The sequence below is a fragment of the Coregonus lavaretus genome (genome assembly GCF_964263955.1).
Source record: "Coregonus lavaretus genome assembly, chromosome: 4".
NCBI classification, from domain to species: Eukaryota; Metazoa; Chordata; class Actinopteri; order Salmoniformes; family Salmonidae; genus Coregonus; species Coregonus lavaretus.
The window spans coordinates 30,224,114-30,249,498 of NC_139991.1; the positions used below are offsets into that span (position 1 = coordinate 30,224,114).

The 25,385-nt window shown below is 43.4% G+C and overlaps 1 pseudogene across 1 annotated transcript in view; it reads left to right on the forward strand.

The window, feature by feature from the left end:
• The first annotated feature begins 10,197 nt into the window (after positions 1–10,197).
• LOC311128690 (SH2 domain-containing protein 3C-like) overlaps positions 10,198–25,385 on the forward strand; it is an 82,247-nt pseudogene continuing 67,059 nt past the window's right edge. The window contains exons 1-2 of the transcript in view: positions 10,198–10,219; positions 24,226–24,966. The product of the transcript in view is annotated as an SH2 domain-containing protein 3C-like (transcript). The remainder of the gene's footprint in view (positions 10,220–24,225; positions 24,967–25,385) is intronic.

Consider the following 25,385-nt stretch of genomic DNA (forward strand, 5'->3'; position numbering starts at 1 on the left):
GGAGGGGCAGAGACATTGGTTAAAATCGTAACCGTAGTATTCCGGCCCTCCGTGAACGCGGCACGGGTCTGAACTGCACTGACCGAGGCTATAGCCTGCGACAGAGCACCATCCCCAGAAAGCGATTGCGTCATCATTCCAATATCTGGCTGTGACTGCAGTCTGCTATGAGATCCCTTCACTGCAGTACTCCTAGGAGTCTGTAATGTGAGGTCTCTATGAGGTAACATAAGGCAGCGCCTTGATACCTTTTTAACATTCACCTCCTGTGTGTGCTCAGCTCTGCACCCCTGGTGGGCTGAGCTACACTCAGCGTGGTGAGCATCAGCGCATTCTGAGAGACACGGGGGCGCCAATACGTTGGTTAAACTCATAACTGTAGTATTCCGGCCCTCTGTGAACGTAGCACGGGTCTGAACTGCACTGACAGAGGCCTTAGCCTGAGACAGTGCGCCATCCCCGAATAGCGGTTGCGTCATCCTGCCATTATCTGGCTGAGACTGCAGCCTGCTATGTAAGACACTCACTACAGCACTCCTAGGAGTCTGTAGAGTGAGGTCTTTATGAGGTAATACAAGGCGGCGCCTTGATACCTTTCTTATACCTACCTTATGTGTGCGCTCAGCAACGCACCCATGGTGGGCTGAGCTACACATAGAGTGGTGAGAGAGAGAGAGAGAGAGGGTGAAGGGAAACGAACGCTCTCGGTGCATTATGGAAAAAGGGCTCTTTTGTGACAAAGTCAGGTGGAGCCAACTCTTTATTACATGCAACAACAACAAGAACATCCTCCTCAACACCCTTCACAGAAGGGTGGGGGGAAATAGTGGGCACAGTCGACCTCGTCGCCGCGCCATCTCCTATTTTCTCCCCCACGTCCCGTCATGTACGACATCTCTTTTGGCTACCCTTGGGTTGCCATGTCGACGTCCTGATGACTTCCCTCGCTGGCGGTATCACAGGGGGCTCAGGTGCTGCTGGGGGGGGCGGGGCCCTCTCGCCTGCTGCTTGAAGCCGCCGTCTGGCGCCGTGCACGCCGCCTCGCAGTAGAGCCTGCTCTACTAGAGGCGGTGGGGTTCGATAGCCTCTGCATCACCTGGCCTGCTCTCCCTGCCAATGGCAGGTGTCTGGCCAGCTGTTTCCTCTCCTCATCTAACTTGGAAAAACGCTCCGTCGCTTCCTTGACGGCTACTCCGAAGAGTCCATCTTTAGAGAAGGGGGCGTTCAAGAGTGACGCTTTATCGGCTTCCTTCATGGTTGTCAATGACAACCATAGGTGTCGTTCCACAGCCACCGAAGTGGCCATGGACCTCCCCACACAGACAGCCGATGCTTGTGTCAGGTGGATAATAGAAATTCTGGCCAATTCTTCCACTTCCTCCCTGCCGAGCTCAGTCTTACCCGTCGCTAGACGGGACAGAGAGGCCGCTAGGAGGGCAATTTTCTTGGCTGCTGCTACAGCCTGGGCTCCCAACGTGAAAGACTTCTCTACCAGCCGTGCTGTGAGTCGGTCCTTTTGCGTTGGTAGAGTGGCCTTCTTGGAAGAGGGCCAGGGACTCGAACCCGGCACGAGATACGCCGCTAGGGCGCTCTCTAGCCTGGGGATTCCCTCCGTGAGGCCCTGTTGCCTTCCCTCCACTCTGGTAAATGGGAGATACGCCCTGGCTGGCGAACGCACCTCCATAGGCGCCTCCCATGAGCCCTCTGCGTATTTAGCCAAAGAGGGCATTGCTGGAGCCAAAGGCTCAGCCACCCTTCTTGGTCTGGAATACGGGTCGCCCTCCATCAAATCCACTTCCGGTACGGCAGGAATGGGGGGCAGGGCTATTTCTAGCCATGTAGCAGCCCTCTCAATAAGCCCAGGAAAGTCTGAGCGTAGAGAGGCCGCTGCGAAAGACAGGGCTTCTGACCTCTCAGAGCCCGTGTCTTCATCGCCCAGGGAAGAATAAGACCTCTCACTCTCCAGAGGAAAGGGGGTCTTAAAAGTCTGGGTCTTGAAACTGGACTGTTCCATAGGAATGTCCATCTCATCCCATCATCCCTGTCATCCCCAGAGTCAGCCTCTCCAGATGACGCCTCAGAAGCTGAGGCCAGAACTGAGAGCACGTCCTCTAGGGGAATATCCTCCCTAAAAAATGCGCGCCGCTGCTTCCTCTGCTTCAAAGGAAGGAGGGCGCATTTAGGGGGTACGCTGACGCCATCCTTGGCGTGCTGTGGATCCAAACACACGAAACATAGGTTGTGGGGGTCCGCAGCTGTCAAGGAGGCACAGCGCCATTGAGCTCTGAAAATAGCTTTTGGGGTGGAAAATCTCCTGGTGTGCTCATTTAGGACGGCGTCGATGAACTGGAAAATCGACGGCGTTTCTTCGTCCTGAGTCTTCTCTTCGTCTCTTCTTGGCTTCTTCAGTCTAGTCCAGTCGCTGAAGATAAAGGGAGGCTGATTGAGGGGAAGCGTCCCCTCTTATAGGGACACCTGTACTCCTATTGGCTGCAGGTGTGTGCATAATTTTGTCTCAGGCTGTTGCTGCCTTAGGGCAGTGGGTAAACCAATAGGAGCAGAGCTCCCCTATGGGGCGGAGCTCCACGATATAGAACGTCCTTCGACTATTACATTTCTTAGACGCTTCAACAGAAACAACAGCTTCTTGGGCTGTATTATCTCTCAATGCAGAAAAAGCGTTTGATAGACTAGAATGGACATACTGTATCTCTGGTCTGTCTAGGAACATATGGGAATTGGCTCCAATTTCATTAATATGATTAAAATGTTATATGCCAATCCCTCAGCCTCTCAAGACCCCGATGGAGGACTCCATCTCTACTTATGGAATCCCAATTGTTAGTTGATATATTTCCTTCCTTAGATAAAACCATTGGCAGAAACTTTAACAGAACGCTCAAATCAATTCAATCCGACCTCATTAGATGGAATAATATCCCAGTTGCTTTAATTAGCTGTATTCCCATGTCTTCTGTGATAAAGCTGGTACAGATTCACAATTATGATCCTATACTTCTTCTGATATATGTTCTATGTCAGGTTTAAAAAACAAACAACGTAATCAAGTGAAGGATTAAACCAGAGCCATGTATTTAGAGAGTTGGGAAAAGGAGGTTTCTGCATTATGATGCATTTATATGACACTACAAGTGCATGAATGGAAATATTCAAGGCAGTTAACCCACTGTTCCCAGGGCGCCGTTGACGTGGATGTCGGTTAAGGCAGCCCCCCGCACCTCTCTGATTCAGAGGGGTTGGGTTAAATGCGGAAGACACATTTCAGTTGAATGGATTCAGTTGTACAACTGACTAGGTATCCCCTTTCCTTTCACTTTCCCTTCTATTATGTTACTTAAGGCCAGGCACCACACCCTCATAGGATATTTTATTTCTCCCCTTAATCATATCACAATCAACTTTTACCAGTTGTAGACACAAATATAATACTTTAAAAAATAACAAATAATGTTTTTTATTAAAATATGCCAATGATGCGATACCTCATTAAATATGTGCATATTTGCATAGCTCATAAATTTAAAAAAATTGGACACTGGATGAAGTCAGCCTAAATATTTTTGTTTAATTTTGTCAAGACACTCCAGGACCGAACTTGTACAGAGCAGATTATGGATAAATACTTTTTTTCATCTTTCTAGCTGTAAAATACTAACGATGTATGTAAAATGCATTTTGGGCAAATTTTTTCTGACACATTGTTATCTAGAATAAAAGATTTACAACATATCAACAATTCCCTCTGGGCAAGTCTGTAGAATATTTCTAAGGATAACCACACAACATTTGGTGAATGCAGATGCTTCTGAAGCTGAGAAAAATGAGTTTGCATGTGGTAACAGTCTGACTTTTGGGAAATGGCAGATACAGTGAGGGAAAAAAGTAGTTGATCCCCTGCTGATTTTGTACGTTTGCCCACTGACAAAGAAATGATCAGTCTATAATTTTAATGGTAGGTTTATTTGAACAGTGAGACAGAATAACAACAAAAAACTCCAGAAAAACGCATGTCAAAAATTTTATAAATTGATTTGCAATTTATCCAACCCCCAACAAAAAAATGACAAAACAAATAAAACCGTAGTAAAAAAAGTGTGTGTGTGTGTGTGTGTGTGTGTGTGTTGTCACATTGGTGGTTGGTTGATGGTTGATACATTGGCAGTGTACTGGGGGTAGGTAATAGATGCACACACAGACCCAAGTTGCTCCTAGACAGACAGACAGGAGCTGTGTGTGTGTGTGTGTGTGTGTGTGTGTGTGTGTGTGTGTGTGTGTGTGTGTGTGTGTGTGTGTGTGTGTGTGTGTGTGTGTGTGTGTGTGTGTGTGTGTGTGTGTGTGTGTGTGTGTGTGTGTGCGTGTGAGCGTGTTTTAGCCATCTTGCCTCCTACCCCCTGCGTCGGACGCAGACAGGACAGAACAGAACGGTGTCTGAACAGTGATACCCCTGCTCGATATAGAGCCATCAATCAGGCCCTGTCTGGCTGTCTGGGAACAAACTGGGTCACACACACACAGACACACGCACACACACACGCATGAACTTCTATGATAAAGCTGGTACAGATTCACAATTATGATCCTATACTTCTTCTGATATATGTTCTATATCAGGTTTAAAAAACAAACAACGTAATCAAGTGAAGGATCAAACCAGAGCCATGTATTTAGAGAGTTGGGACATTGAGGTTTCTGCATTATGATGCATTTATATGACACTACATGGTCCTCTGTAGCTCAGCTGGTAGAGCACGGCGCTTGTAACGCCAAGGTAGTGGGTTCGATCCCCGGGACCACCCATACACAAAAAAATTTATGCACGCATGACTGTAAGTCGCTTTGGATAAAAGCGTCTGCTAAATGGCATATTATTATTTTTGTGGCTGCCATTTTAGCTCCCCATTAACATTACATGGGGAATATTTAAACAATGCTATGTAACTAAAAGTCTACAATTAGAACAATATAAACAAATCTAAAGGTTGGCCCAACTCTCTAAATATGTGGCTCTGGGTCAAACTAATCAAGTAGCCTGCTGGCAAAGTTTTCTGCATGTATCTGTAGCACAGGAGGCTGCTGAGGGGAGAACGGCTCATCATAATGTCCGGAACGGAGCAAATGGAATAGCATCAAACACATTGAAACCATGTCTTTGATGTATTTGATACCATTCCACAGAATCTGCTCCAGTCATTACCACGAGCCCGTTCTCCCCAATTAAGGTGCCACCGACCTGTAGGCTACATTAAATAACTTATTGTTGATTTATAGTGCCTTTGATGTTACTGCTCTGAGACAGAGTTTATGTGGAGGACAAATTCAGGCTACCTGTCCAAAGATGCATACGGTGTTTGGCTGGAGCACAAAGAATGAATTCAATACAGGACCTTGCTCTGTACTTATACTGTATCTCTGCTGCATCCTAGTGTTCACTTAGAATACTTCAAGTAAAAACCTGAGCCATAACAGAGCTTTCTCTACACCTCGAACAGAATAGTTGAACACAAGCAGGTACACCTGGTTGACATACAGTTGAAGTCGGAAGTTTACATACAACTTAGCCAAATACAGTTAAACTCAGTTTTTCACAATTCCTGACATTTAATACTAGTAAAAATACCCTGTTTTAGGTCAGTTAGGATCACCACTTTATTTTAAGAATGTGAAATGTCAGAATAATAGTAGAGAGAATGATTTATTTCAGCTTTTATTTATTTCATCACATTCCCAGTGGGTCAGAAGTGTACATACACTCAATTAATATTTGGTAGCATTGCCTTTAAATTGGTTAACTTGGGTCAAACGTTTCGGGTAGCCTTCCACAAGCTTCCCACAATAAGTTGGGTGAATTTTGTCCCATTCCTTCTGACAGAGCTGGTGTAACTGAGTCAGGTTTGTAGGCCTCTTTGCTCGCACAAGCTTTTTCAGTTCTGCCCATAAATTTTCTATAAGATTGAGGTCAGGGCTTTGTGATGGCCACTCCAATACCTTGACTTTGTTGTCCTTAAGCCATTTTGACACAACTTTGGAAGTATGCTTGGGGTCATTGTCCATTTGGAAGACCCATTTGCAACCAAGCTTTAACTTCCTGACTGATGTCTTGAGATGTTGCTTCAATATATCCACATAACTTTGTGAAGTGCACCAGTTCCTCCTGCAGCAAAGCACCCCCACAGCATGATGCTGCCATCCCAGTGCTTCACGGTTGGGATGGTGTTCTTCGGCTTGCAAGCTCCCCCCTTTTTCCTCCAATCATAACGATGGTCATTATGGCCAAACAGTTCTGTTTTTGTTTAATCAGACCAGAGGACATTTCTCCAAAAAGTACAATCTTTGTCCCAATGTGCAGTTGCAAACCGTAGACTGGCTTTTTTATGGCAGTTTTGGAGCAGTGGCTTCTTCCTTGCTGAGCGGCCTTTCAGGTTATGTCAAAATTTGACTTGTTTTACTGTGGATATAGATACTTTTGTACCTGTTTCCTCCAACATCTTCACAAGGTCCTTTGCTGTTGTTCTGGGATTGATTCGCACCAAAGTACATTCATCTCTAGGAGACAGAACCTATCTCCTTCCTGAGCGGTATGACGGCTGTGTGGTCCCATGGTGTTTATACTTGCTTACTATTGTTTGTACAGATGAACGTGGTACCTTCAGGCGTTGGAAATTGCTCCCAAGGATGAACCAGACTTGTGGAGGTCTACAAAATTTTTTTGGAGGTCTTGGCAGATTTATTTTCATTTTCCCATGATGTCAAGCAAAGAGGCACTGAGTTTGAAGGTAGGCCTTGAAATACATCCACAGGTACACCTCCATTTGACTCAAATAATGTCAATTAGCTTATCAGAAGCTTCTAAAGCCATGACATCGTTTTCTGGAATTTTCCAAGCTGTTTAAAGGCACAGTCAACTTAGTGTATGTAAACTTCTGACCCACTGGAATTGTGATACAGTGAATTATAAGTGAAATAATCTGTCTGTAAACAATTGTTGGAAAAATTACTTGTGTCATGCACAAAGTAGATGTTCTAACCGACTTACCAAAACTATAGTTTGTTGACAAGAAATGTGTGGAGTGGTTGAAAAATGAGTTTTAATGACTCCAACCTAAGTGTATGTAAACTTTCGACTTCAACTGTACATACCCAGGTAAACAAGCTTGGAGGGTAAGTAAAGTAGCTATAAGCTATCTAAACTAAACTCTTTCAGATATATATATATATTTTTTGGCTTCGCATATGCCGAACATTTCGCACAAAGCTGGTATAAAAGATAGGCTACTGTACTGATCTATAGGGCGAGGCACCTTGCTCTTTGCACCCGTCTCAGATAACGCCACCAAGCTGTTCATTATGATAAGTAGCCTATACTAGCCTATACATTTGCTAATATGAGTAATTGTTAAATTAATGGGACAATTGATGGCTAAAACCATCAAATTAGTACTAGTAGTTTAAAGGATAATAAATAAATAAACGGTGGTGCACATTAACGTTATAAACATATCGTTCGATTTATCGTTATCGCATCAATTCAGACAATTTATTGCGATATAGATTTTTGTCCATATCGCCCAGCTCTAAAAGTAAGTGTCACTTCAGCTCTTAAAAACATACACAACATGTTCCTCTTTATTTGACATATATGTTGCTTCATTTTTCCATATGGGGGAAATTGAAAACTCCCTAAACAAATACTTTTCTGTTTGTATTTTTTGCATGCTGATGCTTTTTACTGTCATAGACAATCTGTGGGGAATGTCCTTCATCATATCATTGGACTCACCGTTCATAGTACACTACCAGTCAAAAGTTTGTCCAAGCTTTTGACTGGTACTGTATATCTTCACTGCATGGAAATCTGTATTTGTAAGTGTCAGATTGATGGGCCTAGGATCAGATATACTGTATGTGCAAATGGTCCCTCAGCAATTCACTAGTGGTCCCAGACTCCCAGGATAAAATAACAACAAGAGATTTGATATCAGACCAGAGTTCTGATAGGCAGCTGGGGCTTTCAGTTTCATTAATAGATCATTCATTATTAACTTCAGTCTGTGGGAAAAGGTCTCACATGCAGGCAGCACTATCAGCCTCTATCAGGCAGTGTCTGTTACAGTGAGGGAAAAAAGTATTTGATCCCCTGCTGATTTTGTACGTTTGCCCACTGACAAAGACATGATCAGTCTATAATTTTAATGGTAGATTTATTTGAACAGTGAGAGACAGAATAACAACAATAAATATCCAGAAAAAACGCATGTCAAAAATGTTATAAATTGATTTGCATTTTAATGAGGGAAATAAGTATTTGACCCCTCTGCAAAACATGACTTAGTACTTGGTGGCAAAACCCTTGTTGGCAATCACAGAGGTCAGACGTTTCTTGTAGTTGGCCACCGGGTTTGCACACATCTCAGGAGGGATTTTGTTCCACTCCTCTTTGCAGATCTTCTCCAAGTCATTAAAGTTTCGAGGCCAACTCGAACCTTCAGCTCCCTCCACAGATTTTCTATGGGATTAAGGTCTGGAGACTGGCTAGGCCACTCCAGGACCTTAATGTGCTTCTTCTTGAGCCACTCCTTTGTTGCCTTGGCCGTGTGTTTTGGGTCATTGTCATGCTGGAATAACCATTCACGACCCATTTTCAATGCCCTGGCTGAGGGAAGGAGGTTCTCACCCAAGATTTGACGGTACATGGCCCCGTCTATCGTCCCTTTGATGCGGTGAAGTTGTCCTGTCCCCTTAGCAGAAAAACACCCCCAAAGCATAATGTTTCTACCTCCATGTTTGACGGTGGGGATGGTGTTCTTGGGGTCATAGGCAGCATTCCTCCTCCTCCAAACACGGCGAGTTGAGTTGATGCCAAAGAGCTCCATTTTGGTCTCATCTGACCACAACACTTTCACCCAGTTCTCCTCTGAATCATTCAGATGTTCATTGGCAAACTTCAGACGGCCCTGTATATGTGCTTTCTTGAGCAGGGGGACCTTGCGGGCGCTGCAGAATTTCAGTCCTTCACAGCGTAGTGTGTTACCAATTGTTTTCTTGGTGACTATGGTCCCAGCTGCCTTGAGATCATTGACAAGATCCTCCCGTGTAGTTCTGGGCTGATTCCTCACCGTTCTCATGATCATTGCAACTCCACAAGGTGAGATCTTGCATGGAGCCCCAGGCCGAGGGAGATTGACAGTTATTTTCTATTTCTTCCATTTGCGAACAATCGCACCAACTGTTGTCACCTTCTCACCAAGCTGCTTGGCGATGGTCTTGTAGCCCATTCCAACCTTGTGTAGGTCTACAATCTTGTCCCTGACATCCTTGGAGAGCTCTTTGGTCTTGGCCATGGTGGAGAGTTTGGAATCTGATTGATTGATTGCTTCTGTGGACAGGTGTCTTTTATACAGGTAACAAGCTGAGATTAGGAGCACTCCCTTTAAGAGTGTGCTCCTAATCTCAGTTTGTTACCTGTATAAAAGACACCTGGGAGCCAGAAATCTTTCTGATTGAGAGGGGGTCAAATACTTATTTCCCTCATTAAAATGCAAATCAATTTATAACATTTTTGACATGCGTTTTTTCTGGATATTTATTGTTGTTATTCTGTCTCTCACTGTTCAAATAAATGTACCATTAAAATTATAGACTGATCATTTCTTTGTCAGTGGTCAAACGTACAAAATCAGCATGGGATGAAATACCTTTTTCCCTCACTGTACATGCAGGCAGGGACGGTTGTCAGCACCTAAGATTTGTAAACGCACACGCCCCCCCCCCCCCCCCCCCCACCCCACCCCACCCCACCCCACCCCACCACACCACACCACACCACACACACAGACACATACACCGCACAACGCTGCACTTTTTCTGTATAGCCACAATACAGTGACAGGCTACAGACTCTTCTACTCTCACCTCCCTGTCACCTACTCCCACTGGCCAACACAGGAAGCACAGAGGCCTGTCTACACAGGTTCTTCTGCATGCATACATTTACACATCTGCGTTGTGGAGCGGAACTGAACTCTGGCTAGATAGAGGAGAGGTTGGTTGGTTAAAGGAGTGGTTGGTTCCTGTTCTTAAAGACAGTCTACTTGGCACCGGAGATCCAGTAGCTCTCTGCTCTCTTCCCCCCTGAGCCAGTTAGTCAGTAAGCCTGAAGTTGGACCCCACAGCCACACCATGAGCGGGAAACGGAAACTGAGTGAGTAGCCTACTACAGTGTGTGTGGAGTACCACTTCAGTGTGTGTGTGTGTGTGCATGTGCGTGTGTGTGGTTGGAGACTGATGATTCACATTAATCATAAACTAAATGCACCTCTCTTACGATTACGTCATGCTGGTGACAGTAGTAAGCAGATATCTGTGTTTGAGCCATCTGCCATTCCTCTCACTGGTCTCATGCAAATAAAGCATTAGACAGTATAACACAAAATATCTACAGTGTAACATCTATCTTTTTAGACTGACCTAGATAAGGGCTTCTTTCTGATGAATAAATGAAGAGCGACATAGTAAATAATGCACTTCTCCTGATCTAGTGGAAGGATGTGCTACAGCTACTAGCCTATACCATTGCAATAACTGTCACGTTGTATAATGAATGATAGGAGACAGGCGCAGGAATACGTAATAGGGGTTTTATTTTACTCCACCCAACACAAGGTACGTCATGAAAAAACGATGGGGACGAAGCCCAAAACAAACACGTATATATATATAACAAAGGGATGTAACCCAAACAAAAGAGCGAGGTGTAAACCTCTAAATAATACACGGGACGAGACCCGTAATAACAAGTGCACAATTCCACGGTATGTAACCCGTGATACAAAGTACTCACGAGACCAACGGACATGGGACAATAATCGACAAGGACAATGGAGAACAGAGGGCACATATATACACATACTAATCAGGGGGAATGGGAACCAGGTGTGCGTAATGAGACAAGACAGTCCGGGGTTGGTGGTAATGATCTAGTTCAGTGACACCTAGAAGGCCGGTGACGTAGACCTCCGGAGCTGGTGAACAGAATGAGCAGCAGTACCGGGGGGATCCGTGACAATAACATGAGTCATGACTATAGACCATGTAGCAGGGATATACATGACAACACCATTGACATCATATACTAAAGCAATAAGGCCTGAGGGGGTGTGATATATTGGCCATATACCACAAACCCCAGGTACCTTATTGCTATTATAAACTGGTTACCAATGTAATTAGAGCAGTAAAAATTTATATTTTGTCATACCCGTGGTATATGTTCTGATATACCACGGCTGTCAGCCAAATCAGCATTCAGGGCTCGAACCACCCAGTTTATAATGTAAATATAATAATATGCCATTTAGCAGACGCTTTTATCCAAAGCGACTTACAGTCATGTGTGCATACATTTTTACGTATGGATGTATTATAATGTATAGGCTATATACATGTATATGATAGGCTATTATTGGTCTTAGGTCCTGACCTCAGCCTGGTGTAATGGAGAAATTAGGTTTATTTTTGTACTTCACTGAGGGGAAGAGGAGGAGGAAGTGTGAAAATACCACACATGTGCGCGCATACACACCACAGAACCTCCAAGATAGATGCAGCAGCAGCACACACAGGAAACAGTTCAGTTTCATTGGTTAACTGTTCCCTTTGAATGTGCTTTACTCTACAGTGTAGATAGATAATATGTAAGATAATATGTAAGATGTCACCGCTACAAAAGTATCCTTTAGTGATGTTACAGGCTTTGGTTTTTCCATTTCTATTTCGAGGTTGGACATTAGCACGTTAGCACATTGGGCACACCGATTGGTGTCATCTCGTTAGTCAGAAGGTGTTTCACCTGTGCTGTCCCAGGTGATATTTGTGTTGAGAGATGTGGAGGGTTAACACTTTTAGTTGGCTCTCACTATTTGATTTCTAAAAGAACAATCCTTTATCAGATATTGCTGTTTCCGTTTTGCTCCACTGTGTGGTTTGCTTCCTGTCTTTTAGTTTGATCTGGGGGTGTTTTCATTTTGTTAGCCTGTTCTTGGGCAAATTTAGTGGGCGCTCAGGGTGGGTGTCTTTTAGGTCCCAGTTGTTGTTGCTAGTCAACTTTCAGTGGACACCCCCATGAGTGTCTTTCAGAACGCCTCCAAGAAACCCACCTGTTTCGTTTTGGTTGTTGTCAGTGACTCTTTTTTTAGTTCCCCCTTCTGTTTGAGCGACAATGTTTTGTTTTTTTGCTGGGGAACGTAACAGTGGCCACTGCCTCTTTGAAGACAAAGTAAAGCCAAAACGAGTAGTTCTTGTTTCATCCTCCTATCCAGTACAGTGCTGACTGTCCTGTCCTGTCCCTTCAGAGTCTATGAAATATTTAGTTCTGGTGGTTCTCTCTGTATCAGAATTCTCTCAGTAAATGGTCTGGACACAGAAACACACATGGGAGTCTAGAAAAAGCATATAGAACAGTTATAACTTAGAAAATGTTGTAGCCTACTGTTGCCTCACTTTCTGAAATCACAGGTATCAAAACGCAGGCTAAATAGGAAGTACAACAAGGCCTACATTCCCTATCACCACTGCATCATCATCATCATTATGTGATGTGCTTGTGAGCTATGTCACGTGAGACGTTTTCCCTCCATTTCTCCCCACACTAACGGACTAAGTGTGTGCAACAAACTTTGTTAATTACCCTTGCAAACCTATGGCTAATTCCTTCAAACATTATGCGTTTGTTCATGTAAAATAACAAATGTCAGAGTCTGGTAATCAAGGTTATTATAGTTTTTCGATCTTTATTTGAAATTCAGTTTAGTTTGTTCGTTTTCAGAATCAGATCTGATTTGCTAGTTTTTATTTAGTTATAGTTGTATAAACATATTTATATTTCGTTTTTTTCTTATTTAGTTTCAGTTTTAATTTGAGTGTTAGGGACAGAAAGCATGACTGGGAGCCATTTGTGTTGTATAGTGTTGGTGTGTTTTTTGGGATGTCACTTCTCACAACTGGGGAGCAGTAATACGATGTGCAGGTGACATTTAAGATACATATAACATTATATTAATGTTTGTGGGTGAATTTACTCCTGCCAGATGCCTTTTATGAAGTTTTTGCGCTGAAGAACATTGCGCTACGTTTTTGCCCATTGAAAACCATTCAATAAGCCTACAAATGTTAAAGAACTACAAGGCTACTTCCTGGAAAATTATGTGTCGCTTTCATACATAAGGGGCACATTCAGCAGGATGCAACATTTTGGAATGTTCAGATAGAAATAGCCTATGTAGAACAAACATGCCTCTGACATGTAGAATAAGGAATCACATCAGCTTTAATCATGGCATTTCTATCTGCAACTTTCGAGAACGTTTGGCAACTGAACGTAGCCAAGGTCTTGGGTCAGGTCATAGGTTAGGTTAGGGTTAAATTATAAAGTCAATCTCAATGTGACTTGGATTTAAAAGGAATAGCACTGAGACTGGTGCAAAAAATGTGCTGGAAGGAAACCATCTCTCACCCATGTTTACGCCAATGATGTATAGGGGTTTACACTAATTCAATGCTTTTTAACTTTAGTAGTACACATTAGAACAATCAATTTAGCTACCTAGATTATTTTTTCCTTGATAGCTAGTGATAGTGATGCACAACCATGCCCATTTTAGCTCTCGAAAACCCTTGTTCTCCGTATGTAAGGTTTTCAGCGGTTTGTAGAAAGAAAAAAAATATGTAACTTATAAAAATGGTCCTTATGTTTTCAAAACGTACCGCAAGCAATGCGTGTTAATGTTTAGAGCAAGCGTAGGGCTCTTAACAAAACTCAAAAGATACTATCGTCAATAGACGTTAAAGAAGTTAGCGTCTATGAATGGGGTAGCTTGAAAAACCCAGAAAATTTTAAAAACCCCATTAAAAACCCCATTCGATTTTTGCCCAAAGCTGAGGGAAAAAAAATTAAACTGAACATAATTTATGATGGGTTTTATTTTATTCTAGTTAGTTTTGCAGTCAAAGATAATAGTTTCAGTATAGTTTTAGTTTTTCAAACAGGTTTGTTAATTATTTTATTTTATTTTACTAAATATGATTCGTTTTCGGATTAGTTTTCGTTTACTATAATAACCTTGCTGGTAATCATGTCATTTACTTAGCAGTGTTCATCTCTGTTTGAAACGTCAAACTGTTCTAAACACCACACCGCTGTGAACTGGCTCACCGGTAAGCTCACGACTTTATTCACAGTACGTGTTACTATTTGGAATCCTTGGGACGTCCCTACCCCATTGAAGTTTACATTTATTTGTAATTTTTTATTTTATTTAACCTTTAATTTATCAGGGAGTCATACTGAGACCAAGGTCTCTTTTACAGATGAGCCCTGATATACATAAATTACAGAAAATACACACATCAAAATATAAATAAAAAATGCAAGCAGAAAGAAAAACACATTCGTCAGGAATAAGGGCCTCAATCAGCTTTCTGAATTGCCATAGAGGCACCAGAACATCAAATTTAAGAACATTTTGAAGATTGTTCCACAAATAAGGTGCAAGAAAACTAAAAGCTGATTTACCTAACTCAGTAGAGACCGGGTGTGGTAACTCATTTCTCGAAAGTTTAGTAATGATGTTAGGTACAGTGGGACTTTTTGTAAAAGGGCTTTATAAATGAAAACATAGCAATGTATCAACCTACGTGACATCAAAGAGGGCCAACCAACTTTCTGGTAGAGAATGCAGTGATGAGTACAAATATTGTCGGCCGTAATAAAGCGCAGTGTGCTATGATAAACTGCATCTAACGGCTTTAATGAAGTGGCAGCTGCGTTCATATACACTGCTCAAAATAATTAAGGGAACACTTAAACAACACAATGTAACTCCAAGTCAATCACACTTCTGTGAAATCAAACTGTCCACTTAGGAAGCAACACTGATTGACAATACATTTCACATGCTGTTGTGCAAATGGAATAGACAACAGGTGGAAATTATAGGCAATTAGCAAGACACCCTCAATAAAGGACTGGTTTTGCAGGTGGTGACCACAGACCACTTCTCAGTTCCTATGCTTCCTGGCTGATGTTTTGGTCACTTTTGAATGCTGGCGGTGCTTTCACTCTAGTGGTAGCATGAGACGGAGTCTACAACCCACACAAGTGGCTCAGGTAGTGCAGCTCATCCAGGATGGCACATCAATGCGAGCTGTGGCAAGAAGGTTTGCTGTGTCTGTCAGCGTAGTGTCCAGAGCATGGAGGCGCTACCAGGAGACAGGTCAGTACATCAGGAGATGTGGAGGAGGCCGTAGGAGGGCAACAACCCAGCAGCAGGACTGCTACCTCCGCCTTTGTGCAAGGAGGAGCAGGAGGAGCACTGCCAGAGCCCTGCAAAATGACCTCCAGCAGGCCACAAATGTGCATGTGTCTGCTCAAACGGTCAGAAACAGACTCCATGAGGGTGGTATGAGGGCCCGACGTCCACAGGTGGGGGTTGTGCTTACAGCCCAACACCGTGCAGGACGTTTGGCATTTGCCAGAGAACACCAAGATTGGCAAATTTGCCACTGGCGCCCTGTGCTCTTCACAGATGAAAGCAGGTTCACACTGAGCACGTGACAGACGTGACAGAGTCGGGAGACGCCGTGGAGAACGTTCTGCTGCCTGCAACATCCTCCAGCATGACCGGTTTGGCAGTGGGTCAGTCATGGTGTGGGGTGGCATTTCTTTGGGGGGCCGCACAGCCCTCCATGTGCTCGCCAGAGGTAGCCTGACTGCCATTAGGTACCGAGATGAGATCCTCAGACCCCTTGTGAGACCATATGCTGGTGCGGTTGGCCATGGGTTCCTCCTAATGCAAGACAATGCTAGACCTCATGTGGCTGGAGTGTGTCAGCAGTTCCTGCAAGAGGAAGGCATAGATGCTATGGACTGGCCCGCCCGTTCCCCAGAACTGAATCCAATTGAGCACATCTGGGACATCATGTCTCGCTCCATCCACCAACGCCACGTTGCACCACAGACTGTCCAGGAGTTGGCGGATGCTTTAGTCCAGGTCTGGGAGGAGATCCCTCAGGAGACCATCCGCCACCTCATCAGGAGCATGCCCAGGCATTGTAGGGAGGTCATACAGGCACGTGGAGGCCACACACACTACTGAGCCTCATTTTGACTTGTTTTAAGGACATTACATCAAAGTTGGATCAGCCTGTAGTGTGGTTTTCCACTTTAATTTTGAGGGTGACTCCAAATCCAGACCTCCATGGGTTGATAAATTTGATTTCCATTTCCAATTTTTGTGTGATTTTGTTGTCAGCACATTCAACTATGTAAAGAAAAAAGTATTTAATAAGATTATTTCATTCATTCAGATCTAGGATGTGTTATTTTAGTGTTCCCTTTATTTTTTAGCAGTGTAGATTATGTTGCCATAGTTTAAGACCGATAGGAAAGTCGACTGAATAATATGCTTTCTACTATTACTAGCGAGAGGCAGGACCTATTTCTATAGAAGAAGCCCATTTTTATTCTAACTTTATTCTAATTTTTATTCTAAGCAGGGACACGATCAATATGGACACCATCCAAAGTACATATGCTTAAATCATCAGACTTATTTTTATGTGCTCCAGAGAACAACATATACTTAGTTTTTACCTGCATTCAGTACTCATTTCAGGTCAATCAAGTTTTTCTGTAATACAATGAAGGCAGACTGTAGTTCAGATAGAGCCTGGTCAACCAAGGTGGCAATAGCATCCACAACAGTATCATCGGCATACAAGTGTTTGTTAATGTAAACAGTAAAAAGTACAGGACCCAGAATCGACCCCTGCGGGACACCTTTCGTAATATCCAGGAAACCTGATTTAACACCATCAGTAGATATACATCGACTTCTATCTGTCAAGTAATTTTTAAACCAGTTACATGCAGCCTGGTCTAGGCCAATTGAGGAAAGCCTCTGAATTAGCAGTGGCTTGCAAATGTAAAATGGTTCAGGTAAGGGTTACTTCAAGCTTTAAAGGCCCATTGCAGACGTTTTTAATCGCAATATCAAATCATTTCTGGGTAACATTTAAGTACGTTACTGTGATTATTTTCAATATAAATTGTCAAAAAGAAACAAAAATTTATTCTTAACAAAGAGCAATTTCTCAAGCAATAATTTTGCTAGGACTGTCTGGGAGTGGTCTGACTGGGGAGGGGAAAACTAGCTGTTATTGGCAGAGAGGTTTGGAACTCTCTTTCTTACTGGTCTATTAACTAATTTACCGCCAGGCAGGCCAAAACTCCATCCCATCAAAATAGGCTGAAATTTCAGGTGGTCTTTTCAAACAGCTCTTACACTAAAAGGGCATTATCATAATTTTCATAATTTCACAGTATTATTCCAGCCTCATAGTGTGGATACATATATATATATATATATATATATATATATATATATATATATATAGAACATAGGGAAAAATCTAGTTGTTGACTGCACTGGGCTTTTAAAATGGCAAAGTTTTATCTCTGCCTCATGGCAAAATGTGTAGAATTGGAGGAAATTAGCTTGAAAACGGCAAAATCTTCACTCCGATGCCAAGAGGCCTTTAAAATGTTCCTTCCCAGTGCCTGAGATTTGGTTCGTCCAGCCATGCACTGCAGAAGTCATAATAAACATACCCTGTAATTCGTCTGAAGTCAAATCTCATATACCCAAATACTTCTCTGCAGCTGCCACCACAACATCTATTTTCTGTGATTTACATTTCTGCGGTACAGTTGATAACCGTTGCTATGAACGCTAAGAAGCCAACCTTATTGAAGCATATATCACTCGTTGTCCTATCCCTCTGTGCTAGTACAGATCTACTACTCACAGGGATCCACTCAGGATTCCTCACCCTTGACCCATCCTCCTCTACTTTCTTCACTGCCTCAGCACACGACACATTCTGCACTACTCTGACTCTAGACACCTCAACCTGCCTCTCTTGCACCCCTACAGTTGACACACACTTTCCACATCTTGGAATCTCCCTCCTACACGCTGCTGTGACATGACCATAAAGGTTGCACCTGAAACAGCGCAGTGGATTCGGCACAAAAGCTCTAACAGGTTATAACTGATATATCCTAACATGACTTTGTCGCGTAAAGACTCTGACTCAGAACTCAAAAGGACTGACAGTGATTCCTCACCACCGGGTGTGCGTCGCACCAAACATCACAAACACAAGGAATCTTCAACTTAAATTGCTCCACCTCCACACTTAACGCTACCCCAGAAATCACTCCTAACAATGGTGCCCTGTTCCTAAGAACAAAGCAAGAAACAGATCTTGACCCAAGTTGCGTGACACGAAGTGGCCGCTCCCTCTGGTCAGAAGAAACACAAACAAATATCACAAGTCCACTATAGGTTACCTTAGCTGATTCAACTGCACCAAACTCCTTTCCCACCCACCCTGAAACCACAAATGGATCCGCCAAAAGGAAAGGATCGACTTTCTCCAAAAATGTCACTTCTACTGGACCAGATTATTCTTTATCACGTCCATAGATGCCAGGCTCGGGCTCTGAGCTCTTCACCACTGTCACGATTCTCTAAAACAGAACCCAGAAGCAGACCAGGACAAGGTGAGTAGAACGAAGGTGAGTATTTATTTACAGACTCAAATGTGGAAGCAGAATAATCCAGGAGACGGAGCGGGCAGCGGAGGTGAGTTGGTGGGAGTGAATAGGCAGATCCAATGGTGTCACAGAAGCCACCGACGACCAGGCAGGTGTGGGGTGAATGTTCCGGGAGAATGACTGTAGACAGAGTAAACGGAGATGAGCACATGGCAAGCAAAAAGTACAGAACAACAAAACTAACTCTAGTAAACTTGAGGCTGATACGCTGACATAACATACTGTTCATGGCTAACGATACGGCAGGGAATGGATGTCAGGTCAGAGCTTATGAAGTGGAGAGGTGATGATCAGGACCAGGTGTGCAGATAGCTGATGAGATGCAGGTGCGGGTAATCGAGAGATCTCCCGCCTAGCCTCGTCGCCCGGCAACCAGACAGGGTGCGTTCAGGAACCTCAGGAAACAGACTCCAAGACAGAAAACAGGCAACTCAGGAAAAAACTGACTCAGGAAGCGGGATTCATGACAACCACACCTTCCACCTCACTTAACTCGCCCTCATTCACTTCCATTTAACCTCCAGAACTCGGTCTGGCGCACAACTCACTCTGTTTGCACTTGACACCAATCTTCTTTGACACCCCATCTCCATCTTTCTCGCCATCTTCCTCAAATTCAAATCCAACCTCTGCTTTCCTCATTCTCTTTGACCTCTTCTTCCTCTTTTTTCTCCTCCATTCCTCTTTCTGTATCCCTGTCCCACTATTCCTCTTCTCATGACTTTGCTTGCGGCCCGGTTCCGTTCTGACGTAACTACATCTCATAATCGTCCTGCTTACCTCGGAAACTTGTCTTCTCCGGGCACCAACATTTTGCGAGCAGTGACACAACCATTCTCCAAAAAACTCTCAATCGCCACCACTGATCCATCCTGTTCACATTTACATTTTAGTCATTTAGCAGACGCTCTTATCCAGAGCGACTTACAGTTAGTGCATACATTATTATTATTTATTTTTTTCATACTGGCCCCCCTTGGGAATCGAACCCACAACCCTGGCGTTGCAAACGCCATGCTCTACCAACTGAGCTACATCCCTGCCGGCCATTCCCTCCCATACCCTGGACGACGCTGGGCCAATTGTGCGCCGCCCCATGGGTCTCACGGTCACGACAGAGCCTGGATTCGAACCAGGATCTCTAGTGGCACAGCTAGCACTGCGATGCAGTGCCTTAGACCACTGCGCCACTCAGGAGACTACATTACTTGAGCCAAGTGCGCACTTCACTGATGTAATATGATGCCCTGCATTCAAAATGATTGCCAAGGTTGGGAAGACTAAACTAGAACAACCATTTCAGTAATGGGTGCAATATGTCCAAGTAACATATTGGATTAGTTTAGAAAATGTATGTCATTTATATTTGGGTAGCATAAGATTAATTAATCAATCAATGTTCATGCACAAACATAGATATTGAAACTAACAATTCAAAAATTGTGCATGCTGGGAAATATGATAATGATGGGTGTGGTTTTGGTTCACAGTTATGTGTATGAGTTTCAGGCCCTTTTAATGTGGGGTTATGACATTCAATTGCAAATTAGTCTGACATAAAGTATCTTATGTCGCCACCACTAATGAGATGGGTGTGCTTGATGCATGTCGCGTCAGAGCTTCTCAAGTCAGGGTGCATGGTCGACAGTGCGCACCTCATCTCTGCTGTCACATCCAACCTGGATCGATATTTGGTTTTAATACAGACGAGAGCACTGAATTCAGCTTCACACAGATAGGAGCTGGCGAAGGATACCATCAGTTTTATGGTGTTTCAAGACAACTGGGAACTCGGAAAAATACGAGGTCAAATCATGATGTCAGTGATCTTCAGGTCAGAAAGTCGGAGCTCTAGAAAGAGGCCCAAGTTCCCAAGTTGGAATTCCGAGCTGGATGACCGTTCAAAACTTTTTTTCACAGCTGGAGTTCGTTTTTTTACAACTTCCCAGTTGTCTTGAACGCACTGAAGTCGGAGATTTCTGAGTTCCCAGTTGTTTTGAACGCGGCATTAATGGTCAGAGGGAGACGACAGAGTATTATTCCCTTTGAGTCAGGAACCAAAACTCCTCCGTAGTGACCCATGAATGCATTCGGTCACATGACAGCATGTCAACTGAGCCAGAATCACAGTCAAACGGATTGGGAAGTAGGTCCTAAAGTGCTGTTCCAAGCGTTGGAGGTGAGCAGTCATCACTCGTGTGGGACATTTACTGATGCTGTTTTCTGTTAGAAACATGCACAGCCGAGGGAAGGGGGCATGGTTCGCTTTTGAAAGACTTTCCAATAAGAATTATTTCCTCTGAATCCACTGATTCAGTCACTCATTTGTAGAATGCTTTTGTATTTCCCCTGCATGCTTGCTTTCAGTTCGTTCAGTTTCCCAAATATATGTCTGTTACATAGGCAAGGAGACACATTTCATTTTTTTTTTACTTCCATTGTGAATGACAACAGTTGCTCTCTCAATGCAAAAAATATTTCCAACACTCCTCCTCGAAAGCCACCTAACCTAGTATGAAATAGAACATTGTCATGCTCTGATCCCATATCTCCACATAGTTTTGCGAACATGCGTGCGAGCAGTGGACGTGGTTTGATGTAGTTTACAATCAAAGTTACCTGCTGAAGTATATTTCAGAGTTCTGTACTCAGCTCTTTCACCACCAGTTGCTCTCGGTGTATAATACAACGCGTCCATATGGCAGAGGGAGACACATTCATAACTAGAGTGCAGAGTCCTGCCCGCCGTCCCCCATACTGTAGATGGAGCCCCATCTGTGCAAAAGCCCACCATTCGATCCCATGGAATCAATTTTCGTCAAAATAGCCACGCAGAACACTGAACATCCCCTGTGCCATTTCATGGTCGGGAATCGTGAGACAGAACAATAATGTCCCTGTGAATAGCATCCCCCGACGTGTATAGCGAACAAAAGTCAATGCATGGGCATCTCAGCCCTCACAGCTAACGCCTATTTGGAGAGCATAAGCTGGGGAGTTTTTGAGTCATTCAGTCAGTTTCCTCTTGACTGCTAGCAATAGCATACATTCTTCGTTTAACAGTGTTATCTGACAAAGGTATAGATGTGGGTTTTTGTGCCTCTGCCTCCCCATATATTGTTTTCACCATATCAATTGCGGCCGGTAAAGTCTCTGCAATAGTGTGTGGTTTCATAGCGTAGCAGGCCTAGCCATTCAATGTGGGAATGATTCAAGTGCAACAGTCAAATGTGTCCTTTTCCCATGATCTAAGGGCACTCTCTGGTTGAATTTTATATTTTATATTTGAATAACGTTTTATTTCGATTTTTAAGGTTAACCACATTACAATGATTTTGAGATACAGAGACGATATTATAATATATATATATATATATATATATATTTTTGTATGTGGTTTTTTTCTTCAGGATATTAGAGATTCTCCTGCGACCCCATTTTCATATCAAGCGACTCAACATGGGGATGCGACCCCTAGTTTTGGAACCACTGCACTAACAAATACAGTCATGGGTGGTAACTCTACAATTCAATCGAAAAGCAAGGCACTCTAGGAAATATTGGAATAAGGTTTTAACCTCTAAAAGTCTACACTTTGGGAGGGGGGGGGGGGGGGGGGGTTCTACTAAGCTAACATATGGAATTGTTTTAAGATGGTCATACCATGGATAATTCCGTTATTTTATTTAGAATTTTAGGACCTTCTGTAGCCCATAGAAACGCATTGAATAACACATTAATAAATGGCAAAACAGACATTATAAAAAAAATCATAAGGAGTAAGGTTTAGAAGTGAAATATCATTGTTTTTTGGACACATATTTAACCCCTTTTTTTTGGTTTAACCAGTACCTTCAGAGGAGTCCCATGACACTTGTGGGGTTGTTAGAGCAAAATGGTGTTCATGAGAATCTTAGAGTGGTCATATTAGTTTGTAGGCCAAACCGCTCTGACGTTACAGACGTTTTCGTGCGAAGATAGATTTTCAGGATGTCTCCTGGTCTGACAAACAGCGCTGTAGCTCTGCCACTTTCCACGGCAGATGCAGAAGGCTGACATAGACGGAAGCAGTGGATTGAGAAGCAGCCCATGCGAAACAGATATCTCTAGTTTAAACCGATGGATTTTTATGAGGATTTTTTGATTATGTTACTTAGATTGACGCACGGATGTGTCAATAGACTCTTATTAACTAAGCAGTGTGTTAATTTAACCCTGGTTCCAGTGTGCATATGGTCCCAATCTTTCAGGGTTGATTTAACACTCTCAGTATTGATTTAACACTGGAGAATCTGCTGTGAATATGCTATTTTTATCTCGCTCGAGTTGTTCTGATTATGAATTTGCTATCACAAAAGGGGTCCCCGGACCCAAAAAGTCTGAGAACCGCTGGCCTACTCAGATGGACGTTATTTTGTCCTTGAGGCACTTTTGCCTTTGTAGGCCTACTTTACTCACGTTATTCTAGTTTTGGCCAAGTACTCTACATTTTTGGGGAGTGGTCTGAGTGAGGAGGGGAAAACTCTCTTTCCTATTGGTCTATTAAATAATTTACCACCTGGTGATGTCACCATGCAGTCCAAAACTCCATCCAACCAAAACAGGCAAAGATTTCAGGCGGTCTTTTCGAACAGCTCTTACACTAAAAGGGCATTATCATCATTTTGTCAATTTCACAATATTATTCTAACCTCATAGTGTGGAAATATATATAAAACAAAGGGAAATCACATTTTTGACTGCACTGGGCCCTTAAGTCATTGTTGCCATTTGTACATTTTTGTGAATACAACTCCAGATCCAGTCTTCTCCATCACCTTCACTGTATATAGACTAAATAGCCTACCACCTATTTTGCACCTGATCTACTGTCTCAACTGTTGCTGCTCCACACAAACTAAATATGCATATGCTGCTAGTGCTGGGCCCCCTATCTTAACACACCATCTTCCTCAATATTCAATAATTACATTTAAATAATTATTTCAAAAGAACCAGTTAGCTCATACACATAAGACAAGCTGTTTCCATTCCTGCCCAGTGTTTATGTATTGTTCCCCTGGGCCCTGAGAGGCTGTTCTGGCTCTCCCACCAACTCTGAATCTGACCATGTTATACTGTTAACTTTGAACAGCTTTGAACAACATGCCAGCAATCACCTCTTGCACTCCAACAACCCAGCACAGGGGGTCACGTTCCAAACATTCTAGAACACAGTCAACATTCTAGAACACTTAAACAGGGTATATAACCAATAATGTGAGGAAAACAAAGACAATAGACTATATACAAAAGAGATATACACTGAGTGTACAAAACATCTTCATACCGGCTGTATTTCTTTATTTTAAAAGTTATATATCTTGAAAACTTGATTGCTGACATGTAAAACATTTTGGGACTATATCAACAATGGATTAATGAAACAAATACCAAAAGTCTTTGAGTGGAATTTTATTTTAAGAGCATTCCAGGGTACTACTGTAAATGTATGACATATTATCTGTCTGTCTCGCCCCCTCCCTCAACAGGTTTAAAGTGGTTCGGGATTTTCCCTAACCTCTCCTTCCGCCGCAGCTCATTGTCTGACAAATCCAACTCCAAGTCCTCCTCCTCCGAGCCTGATGGGGCTCTGGACATGGTATCCTCCCCCATCGCTGCGGAGACGTTTGTTGACGACATGGATATGATGCATCCATGCACCTCCAGCTATGCCCGCTCCAGCGACAACTACACCCACATGGGCACCTTGCCTCGCTTCCTCCTCAGGAAGAGGGACAAGAGTGGGAGTTCTGGGAAAAGAGGGACCAAGAAGATCAAGGAGAAGACAGGGGCAGGGCTGAGCAGGAGTCAGAGCCAGCGGCCGGCAGGGGACAATGTGTGTAGCTCTCCTCTGCTCATGGCACTATCCAGCCAGCCTGGCTCCAGAAAGGACCAGCCTCTCTCAACTTTATCCAGCCAGGCTGGTCCTGGTCCAAGGCCCCAACGGGACCAGGGGCTGCCTCCCATCACCAGAGGGGGATCACTTGACAGGAATGAACACGGAGACCCACAGGCCCACCTTGAGGAAGAAGAACCACACCAAGGGCAGCTTACGTCAGCTCAGGATGTGGAGTCTAGTACCTCTAACGCCCCTCCACTCATGTGTGAAGACGTCTCCAAAGAACACACATTCACCACTGATCAGGGTGCATCTTCAGATACAGCTTCAACTGGTGGGGCCAGAAGGAACCGTCCTACTGTACCTGGTCAGTCTGATTCCGTCTCCAATTGTTGACAAACATGCACCTGTTATCCATCAATAATGATAAGCCACCAGGTATAGACAACCTAGATGGGAAACTATTGAAAATGGTAGCAGACTGTGCACCACCCCTATTTGCTATGTCTTTAACCAAAGCCTAAGGCAGTATGTGTGTCCACATGCGTGGAAATAATTCCACTACCTAAAAATAGTAAAGCAACCTTTGCTGGCTCTAACAGCCACCCAATCATTTTGCTGCCTGTTCTGAGTGATCTGAAGGAGAAAATTGTGTTTGAACAAATACAATGCTATTTTTCAAAGAACAAGTTAACTACTGACTTTCAGCATGCATATAGAGAAGGGTACTCAACTTATACTGCACTGACTCGGATGTCTGATGATTGGCTAAAATAAAGGAATAATAAGATGATAGTTGAAGCTGTATTG